This window comes from Monodelphis domestica, chromosome 1 (assembly GCF_027887165.1).
Source record: "Monodelphis domestica isolate mMonDom1 chromosome 1, mMonDom1.pri, whole genome shotgun sequence".
In the NCBI taxonomy this organism is placed as follows: Eukaryota; Metazoa; Chordata; class Mammalia; order Didelphimorphia; family Didelphidae; genus Monodelphis; species Monodelphis domestica.
This window is the reverse complement of record NC_077227.1, coordinates 142,615,483-142,625,798: the sequence shown is the minus strand read 5'-3', so window position 1 is coordinate 142,625,798 and position 10,316 is coordinate 142,615,483.

Genomic DNA, 10,316 nt, shown 5'->3' with positions numbered 1-10,316 from the left:
TATAAATATTTGTATATGTGTGTGTGTGCTTTTCCTTTTTATTTTTTAATATTTTGGGATACAGATTGAGTAATGGAATTGCTGAGTCAAAAGGTATATGCAGTTTTATAGTCTTTTGGGGCATAATTCCAAATTGCTCTCCAGAATGATTGAATAAGTTCACAACTCTCCAACTGTGCCTGTGCCTCAAGTTTTCCCACATCCCTTCCAACTCTTTTTCCTTTTCTGACATAATAGCCACTCTGATACTATTGAAAATCTCTAGAAAAGTTCTAGTATCCATACTAGGTGGGTCTCAAATTGAAACAGAATCTTTTATGGCTCTCCTAAGTGATTTCCTTTTAACTTGTCATAGCAAACTATTTCCTACTTGGCTTCTGGTTATGCCATATTGGCATACATATAAGGGTCAATGTCAAGAAAGGAACTAAGTCACTTTGGCTTTTGGTGACATTGTTTTTAAAAATCTTTACTCTGGTCTACATTCTTAGTGGTTTTTCTGAGATTAAAATGTCCACTATTGAAAGCCTTGTTTTTGAATAAAGCTCTACAGAATGTATTTTAAAAATAGCTAATCTGAGAGGTGTGTGGTAGTAACTAAGAGTTTTAATTTACATTAATTAGCACATTTCCCCACAAAACTATAGAGAGCTTAAATTGCTTTATCTGAAAACTTTATATCCTTTGACCATACCAATTGTGGTATGGCTTATAATGTTATTTATAAAATTCATTTTTCTATGCATTTGAGAAATGAAGCTTTTATTAGGGAAACATGTAAACTTATTTTCACTTTATCCATCTTCAAAATTGTTTTGCTTCCGACCACCTACTCCCCAAATTTGCCCTCTAGCTTCTGTCAACCTCTCTCTCTTCTCTTATCCCCCTCCCTTCCTACTTTCCTAAAAGGTAAGCTAGATTTCTATACCCAATCCTTTTTTGAGCCAGTTCTGATGAGAGTAAAGTTAAGCATTCCCCTCTTCTCTTCCACTGTAATAGCTCTTTTATACCTCTTTTATGAGATAATTTATCCCTCTTCTACCTCTTGCCTTCCTTCTTTGTCCAGTGCATTCCTCTCTCACTCCCTTTATTATTTTTGATATCATCCAATCATTGACTCATAGCCTTTCCCTTTATGTATACTCCCAATTTCCCTATAATGATGAAGTTCTTAGGAATTGCAAGTGTCCTCTTCCCACATAGGGATGTAAATTGTTTAATCTTTTTGAATCTCTTAGGATTTTGCTTTTCTGTTTATCTTTTTATGCTTCTCTTGAGTTGTATTTGAAAGCCAAATTTTATATTCAGCTCTGGTCTTTTCATTAGGAATGCTTGAAAGTTTTCGATTTCATTAAATGCTCATTTAGCCACCTAGAGGTTTTGCTGGGCTGGTTGTAATCCTAGCTCCTTTTCCCTCCAGTATATCATCTTCTAGACCTTACTATCCTTTAATGTAGAAGTTACTAAACCCTGTGTTATTCTGATTGTAACTCCATGATATCTGAATTCTTTCTGGCTTCTTAACAATATTTTCTCCTTGACTTGGGAGCTCTAGAATTTGGTTCCTACGAATTTTCATTTTAGGATCTCTTTCCGGAGGTGGTCAGTGTATTCTTTCAAGTTCTATTTTACCCTCTGGTTCTAGGATATCAAGGTAGTTGTCTTTGATAATTACTTGAAAGATGATGTTTAGGCTCTTTTTTTTTTTTAAATTGTGGCTTTCAGGTAGTCTGATAATCCCCCTTAATCTATTTTCCAGATCAGTTATTTTTCAGTGAGATATTTCACATTTTCTTTTATTTTTTTCATTATTTTGAGTTTGACTGGTTTTTTTTTTTTTTTTGGTATCTAATGTAGTCATTAGCTTCCATTTGCCCAATTCTAATTTTTACAGAATTATTTTCTTCACTGAGTTTTTATATTTCCTTTTCCATTTGGCTAATTCTACTTTTGAAGAAATTATTTTAATTAATTTAAATTGTTGTACCACTTTTCCCACATGGTCAGTTCTTCCTTGTTACAATCAGGAGATAGCTAAATCCAATCTTCACAAAGGTAAAATACATTAAGAGAAGTGTGAACAAAAAAGTTGGTTGAAATTAGACTCTGGAAGTCTTAAATGCCAGGACAAAGAACTAAATGAAGATTTTTTTGAAGAAAGAAGTGACATGATCAGAGGGTGATTCAGAATGATTATTCTGCCAGCAGTGTGGAGTATGAATTGTTGAGAAAATAAGAGTAGGAAGATCAAGGAGAATGTTTAAGTTGACTAGGCAAGATGTGAAGAGGACATTTGCAGTGGGAATGTAAAAGTGAATAAATGGAATGATAGAAAGTAAATAAAATCCATTCCACAAGCCTTGGCAACTGATGGAAGAGGTAAAGAAGAGAGTGAAGGATCAGAAATTGTTTTTATTATAAGGTGTTGTGTCTGAGTGGTATGGAGGCCAGGAGCCATACTTTTTCTCTATAAAAAGGTTATAGAGAAAGTCAGGTTTGGGAAATATGTTGAGTTTGAGATGCTAGAGGAAAATCCAGGTAGAAATAGTAGCCAAATGGCTAGAAATGGCTGGAGAAAGGTTGGGTTGGAAATGAATCATTCTGATATTTCAAATTTCTGTAATAGAAGTAGAAGAGAAGGGAAAGAGTGTAGAGTTAGAGAAGAGAGATTTAGGAGATGTTTATATTTGGAGAATGAAAAATTATTGGGCAGAAGGAGCTAACTTAGAGGTAGGAGAACCAGGACAAGTTTGGTGCCTTGGGGAAGAAATGAGAGTATTGTTAAATCCTATAGATGGGTTAAAAAAAAAGAACTTGAATTTAATGAAAAGTTAAGTCAGTGACCAGAAATCAGTTCCAGTAGAGTTGTGGACACAAACCATATTGACAGGGGCTAAAAAATTAGTGAGCAGAGTAGTAAAAACAAGTGAGGTTAGATTATTCTTTTTATTGAAAGATGTAAATATTCTAAGTAGGCAACTAGGTACTGCAGTGGATAGGGCCTAGATTCAAGAAGACCTGAATTCAGATTTGGACTTACTGTGTGACCCTGGGCAAGTCACTTAACCCTGTTTGCCTCAGTTTTCCCATCTTTAAGGTAAATTGGAGAAGGAAATGATCAATCACTACAGCATCTTTGCCAAGAAAACCCCAAATGGAACCACAAAACAACTTAACATTCTAGGTAGACCAGAGAAAGGAAGCAGGTAGAAAGAAAAAGAATGAAGTGCATGGCAGAAGTTGTGTACAGAAATGTAACTTACCCATTTGGGAAATAGTAGGAGAAGAGGACAAGAGAAAGGAGTTTGCGGGGAGGGAATGATAAAGGGGAAGGCATGGGGGGGGGGGGCACAGACAGCTAGTAATCAGAATTGTGAAAAGTGGGATGAGCTTATAAAATAGAAGCAGAGAGCAGAATGGATTAGAAACCAGAATCCAGCAATACATTGTTTATAAGTGACACACTGGAAACACACACATACAGAATTAAAATAAAGGGCTGGAGCAGTATCTAAAATGCTTCAGCAAAAATTTAAAAAAAGGCAGGGGTATCAATCATGATCTCAAAAAAGCAAAAATAAGTCTAATTTAAAAAGATAATCAGGGAAACTACATTTTGCTGAAAATGTACAATAGACAATGAAGTAATATAAAAAATTTACTAGCAAGTTTCTCTGATAAAGGTCTCATTTTACAAGTATATACTGAGTTTGAGTCAAATTTTTAAAAATAAGAGCCATTCATTAACTGAAAAAAAATGAGAACAGCCATCTCAGAAAAAGAAACACCAGAGAGCTCTAAAACTGTTTATCCTTAGATCGAGGAATAAAATTATTGGGTCTATTTCCCAAGGAGATTAGGGAAAAAGGAAAAGAATATAAATGCTCCAAAATATGTAAGCTCTCTTTGGTGGCAAAGAACTGGAAATCAAGAGGGTGTCCATCAATTGGAGAATGGCTAAACAAACTTTGATATATAGTTGTAGTGGAATACCATTAGAAACAATAAAAGGATTAATTTTTTTAACTTGGAACTACATGAGACAATGAGAAGTGAAATGAGTAAAAGAATGTTATATATATAGCTATAGATTTAATATCTGAAGATTAACTTGTGCATATTCACCTAAAGAGAATAGGACTAAGAAATGGAAACACAAAAGACACTATATATATATTGCCATAAGGTGCCTTCTATAGTGGGGGTGGGGGTGGATAACTAATTTTAAAAAATGCAGCCAAAAGCAAAAAAGAAAAAGAAATAGAGCAAGCCATCAATGAATTCCCTAAGAAAAAAGTCCTAGGGCCAGGTGTGAATTCACAAGTTAATTGTATGAAACATTTCAGGAACAAATAATTCTAATACTATATAAACTATGTGGGAAAATAACTGAAGAAGGAATTCCACCAAATTCCTTTTATGGCACAAATATGGTGTTGTTGCCTAAACAAGAAAAGAAAAAAAATAGAAAAAAAACTATAGACCAATCTCCCCAATGAATGTTGATGAAAAAAATTAAATAAAATAGTAGCAAGGAGATTAAAGCAATGTATTACAAGGATCAGCAAGTGGGTTTTATACCAGGAATTGAGGGAGTGGGAAACTATCAGCATAACTGACCATATCAATAAGAAAACCCAACAGAAACCATGATTATCTCAATAAATGCAGAAAAAAGATTTTGATAAAAGATACCACCAATTCCTTTAAAAACACTAGAAAACATTGGAATAAATGGGACATTCCTTAAAATAATAAAGAACATCTAAAAATCATCAGCAAGCATTATCTGTAATGAGGATAAACTAGAGGCCTTCCTAAGAAGTGAAGCAATCACCACTACAATTCAATATTGTTCTAGAAATGCTACCTATGGCAATAAGAGAAGAAACTGAAGAAAGTAGAAAATGTAACAAGGAAATAAAGCTTTTTAGGGATAATCTGATGTTTTACTTAGAAAATCCTAGAGGATCAACCAAAAACTAATCAAAACAAATAACAACTTTAGCAAAGTTGCAGGATAAATCATAACTAAATGATCAGCATTTATTTATACTATCAACAAAGTCCCACAGCGAGAGAGAAATAGAAATCCCATTTTAAATAACTGTAGACCATATAAAATACCTGTCCCATCTGCCAAGCAAACCCAGGAATTATATTTACACAACTGCAAAACACTTTTTACACAGTCAGATCTAAACCATTGGAAAAACATTAATTGCTCATGGGTAGGCTGAACCAAAATAATAAATGTGGTAATTCTTCCTAAATTAATTTATCTATTCAATATCACACCAACCAAACTGCCCAAAAATAATTTCACAAAGCTTCAAAAAATAATAAAACTTATCTGGAAGAACAAAGGGCCAAGACTATCAAAAGAAGAAATGAAAAAAATACATGAAGGAAAGTACCAGACCTCAAATTGTATTATAAAGTGCCAATCATCAAAACAATCTGGTACTGGATAAGAAATAGAGTAGTAGATCAATGGAATAAATTAGATTTTCAACATTCAGTAGCAAACGACCATAGTAACCTAGTGTTTGACAAACCCAAAGATACAAACTTTTGGAAGAACTCACTATTTGACAAAAATTGCTTGAAAGACTAGAAAACAGTATGGTAGAAACTCAAAATCGATACAATAATTTAGAAATAAAGGGGGAATACTATAAACAAATTAAAGGAGCACAACATAGAATTACAATATATAAAATAAATAACCCACTACATTTAAAAGGTTTTGCACATACAAAACCAATGCAACTGATAGGAAACAACTGGGAGGAAAATTTTATAACATATCTCTGACAAAGGCCTCATTTCTCAACTATATAGAGAACAGAGTCAAATGTATTAGAGTATGACATTCTCTACTTGATAAATGGTCAAAGGATATAAATAAGCAGTTCTCAGACAAAATTAGAACTATCTTTAGTCATGTGAAAAAAGGGCTCTAATTCACTACTAGAGAAATACAAATTAAAACATCTCTAAGGTACCACCTCATACCTATCAGATTGGCTAATATGACAGAAAAGAAAAAAAGAAGAAAAATGTGAAGGGCATGTGGCAAAATTGGGGCACATACACTGTTGGTGGAGCTGTTAACCAAAACAACCATCTGGGAAAGCAATATGGAAACCATACTCAAAGGGCCATCAAACTGTGCATCCCCTTTGCCCCAGCAATAGCTTCTACTAGCTCTATATCCGAAAGAAATCAAAAATAGGAGAAAGGGAGCTTCTTGTACAAAAATATTGATTGTAGTTTGTGGTGGCAAAAGAACTAGAAACTGAAGGGATGTCCATCAACTGGGGAAGAGCTGAGCTTGTCATGAAGTAATAGTGTGCTATAAAATCATAACAAACAAGATGATTACCAAAAAACCTGGAAAGCCTTATTTATATGAAGTGATGCAAGTAAAACCAGGAGAACGTTGCACACAGTAACGGCAATAATGTATGATGATCAACTACAAATGGCTTTACTATCAGCAATGCAAGTATCCAATGGACTCACGGTGATCCACTGCCATAATGGAACTGCTGGAGTGTGAATACAAATTGATGAAAATGAGTTTTCATTTTATTTCTTTCATGGGTTTTATTCTTCTATGTGCAATATGTGTCTTCTTTGACAACATGACAAACATGGGAATATATATTGCATGAGAATGCAGTTATCAAGTACAATTTATATCGTATTACCTTTTAAAAAACCACACTAAGCCTTTATTGAGAAGTTCCCCCTCAGGCATTATGGGAGGGAGAGAACATGGATCACAAAATTTCAGAGAGGAATCACTAAAAATTGTATCTACTTGTCATGGGGGAAAATAGCTTTAAAAAAAGTCATTCCCATTAATAAGTGATCAAAGAATATAAGCGGTCAGTTTTCAGAAGAAGAAATCAAAGCTTCCTACAGTCATAGGAAAAAAATGCTCTAAATCACTATTGACTAGAGAAATGCAAATTAAAACTCTGAGGTATCACTTCACACTTATCAGGAATTATAAATGCTAGAATGAGGGATGAGGAAATATGCTAATGACTGTTGGTAGAGTAGCATCTGACCATTTGGGAGAACAATTTGGAACTCTAACACTACTAGATCAAGAAATGTACACATATTTCAGCTCTTCTGTGGTGGCAAATAATTGGAAACTGATGGAATGTTCATCACTTGGGGAATGGTTGAACAAGTTATGGCACATGCTTGTATTGTAGTACTATATAAGAAATGACATTGGAAGTAATTTCAGAAAAGCGTGGCAAGACCTTTATGAACTGCTGCAAATTAAAAAGAACCGGGAGATCATTGTGCACCGTAACAGTAATGTTGTAATGAAGATCAAATATGAAAGACTTGGCTGCTCTGATCAATACAATGATCTGAGACAATTCCAAAGGCCTCCTGGTGAAAAATGTTAATCATCTCCAGAGAGAAATCTGATGAACTCTGAGTATAAATTGAAGTATAATTTCCTCATTTTATTTTTTTTTTGCTTTTTTGGGAAAAAATAGGGCTAATATGGAAATCTAATTTGCACATATATAATTGATATCCTATTGCATTGGGTGAAGGTTGATGGGGGTGGAGAGAGAAAATTTAGAACTGAATATTAAAAAATAAAAAATAATAAATAATAAACATTTTTTAAAAGAAGAAAGTACACCAGAAGGGATGATTGGGAAGGACTAGGACCAAGGTCCTTAGTAATGGTCTTGTTTTGGCAAGGAAGTGAATCAAATTTGCTTTTTGAGATAAAAGGAAATGAGAATGTATGGGAGATGAGGTGAATCTTTTCAGTAAAATGGGATGCAATAATAATAGCTAACAGGTGTGTATATATAGATACATATTTCTACATATATTCACACATATGCACAGAGAGCTCTTGAAGAATTGTGATACACTTTATTTCATTTTACTGATGAAGAAACTCCGGCCCACAGTCCAGTCTGTGGGATTCAGACTTGGTCTTCCTGGTTTGAAATCCGGCACTGCCAATGATATTCTCTTTACAATGCCAGGTCACCTGCTGAGAATGAAGAGGAAAGGGAGGCAGAGGTGAGGGATTGTGGAGGAAGTTACGACAGCTAAAAAGCCAGTAAGACAGGAGGAATATAAATTGGCTGGAGGATTGCGGAACACAAAAACAGGAATAAGCAGTCTGGCGTGCATGAATTATACACCGAGTCCTATCAATTGCCTGGAGAGAAGCTGGATATTTACTCTTATAAAGCACAGAGATGGCGTATTATCCCATCCGTCAGGCGAGGCGTTTCCGTTTCTGAGGACCAGTGTGCCGGCTCTGCAGAGGCAAGCACAGATTCCCTAATGCTTATTTTAAAATGAGCATGTAACTGCCAGTTTTGTTGATGGTGCAGACTCGATTCTGGAGTGCCTAGGGCAATGTGTGGCTCTCCACTCATGACTAATAATATCTGATTGGTGTTCAGAAAATTATCCTTTCCACGTGTTTAAGCCCTGGGAAATGAAAACTTTCCTATAGGCTTCAAGAAGTTGGGGTTGGAATGGGTCTACAGTCAAGGAGGGCGCTTCGGAATCCACAGGAAAAGAAAACTACTGTCCTGATCCTGTTCAACTAAAAAGTCCGAGCAACAGGTGAGAATTCAGGGCCCAGACTGAGGTTGGTTCTGTGACAAAGGATGAATGGTTTGGAAGAACGGAGATGCGGGTTCCGGGGACCAGGAAAGAGCACGGCCAGCTCTGGTCTGCTTCTTGCTAGAGAACTTTCCTCCAAAGCCCGCAGCCACGTACCTCGTCCACTCAGTAATTCCCTGAGACTGCTGATGCAATGGGGCTTCCAGGCTAGTTTTTGTTTCCAGCCCCATTAACGTATTTTCAGGTTATAGCGATCTTCAATAGATCCTTTTCCTTTTGGCGTCGTGATGTGGCGGCAAGAGCACTTACGATCAAGGGAGAGATGGTTGAATCTTAGTGCCAACAAGAGCTGTGTCCCACAGAGGCAACCTTTTTATGCTTCTTTTCAATATATGACAGGAATAATAATAATAATACTTGTCCAGGCTGCCTGCATTGTGAAAATCACAACCATGCAAGTTGCTTGTTCAGGCTATAATAATAATTGGTTTGTTTTAATGACAAATCTCTACAAAAAAAGAAGTGGTGATTTAACCTTAATTATCTATAGTGGTGAATGACAAGGGGGAAAAAAAAACACTCCAAAATTTGGATTTCTCAGACTCCAAGAGGGTTAGAGCAGAGTTTGACCAACAACAGGATATAGTTAGACATTATCAAGCTTTCATCTCCTCTGTTTTCCCTTTGCATCTTATATCCCAGACCTTTAAGAGCATCTAAGATGGACATCATAACTATTTTTTAGTCTAGATCCGTGATTTGATGAGTGTAGTGAATTCTCCGGTGGAATCCTGCTCCACAAAGCCAGATTGCCAACTCTGTAATTTATAGTTTTGGAGTTGCCTGAGGCATTTTGAGGTTATTTATCCATGGCCATAAAGCTACAATGACAGTTTTCCTGACATGCTGGGCGTTCGCTAGCATGCTGGCTTTTAATTTGTGTGTGTGTGTGTTAAAACTTTACCTTCTGTCTTAGAATCAATAGTAAATTTAGGCAGAAGAGTGGTAAGGGCCAGGCAATTGGGATTAAGTGACTGGCCCAGGGTCACACGGACAGGAAGTGTCTGAGGCCAGATTTGAACCTAGCTTTCCTAAAACCAAGCCAAATGCTGGTTCTGCCTGAATATTCTCCTCTTCCAAGAACTACCACTGTGACGCTTGCCAGTACCAATCGTTCCTCAAGATAAACTAACTATAGGTTCAGATTTTTTTGTCTGTAGCACCTGGGAGAAGGGATTAGCACAAAGTCCAATGTGAGGAACTGTTCTGAAAACCGTCCCAGGGGACCCCTCCTCCATGAGTGCAGTGCTACATTTGCCTCCTGTGCACACATCTTATTTTTATTAACTCATCTATCAGCAGGATACTCAGAGCTGTCTCTTGTCTGAAGCCCCAAATGAGGGCTTTGAAAAATGATCTCTTGTTCAAGGACGGGGCCGTCAGTTTTCATTAGCTCCCCACGTGACAAACACGTGATGGTTCAAAGGAGACCAAAGATGGTGAAGGTTATCCTTAACATGCCCACCAGAAGCATCCTCTGGCACGCTGGCAGGTCCTTGGTAATGCCACAACCACCCTCTGGATTTTCAGTCTAAGGGCCGGGCTTGTTCAGTAACTCAAGGCTTCGGGGTAGGCAAGCGGCCAACTTGCCCCAGAGTGGTGGGGAGTCCCAGTGACCT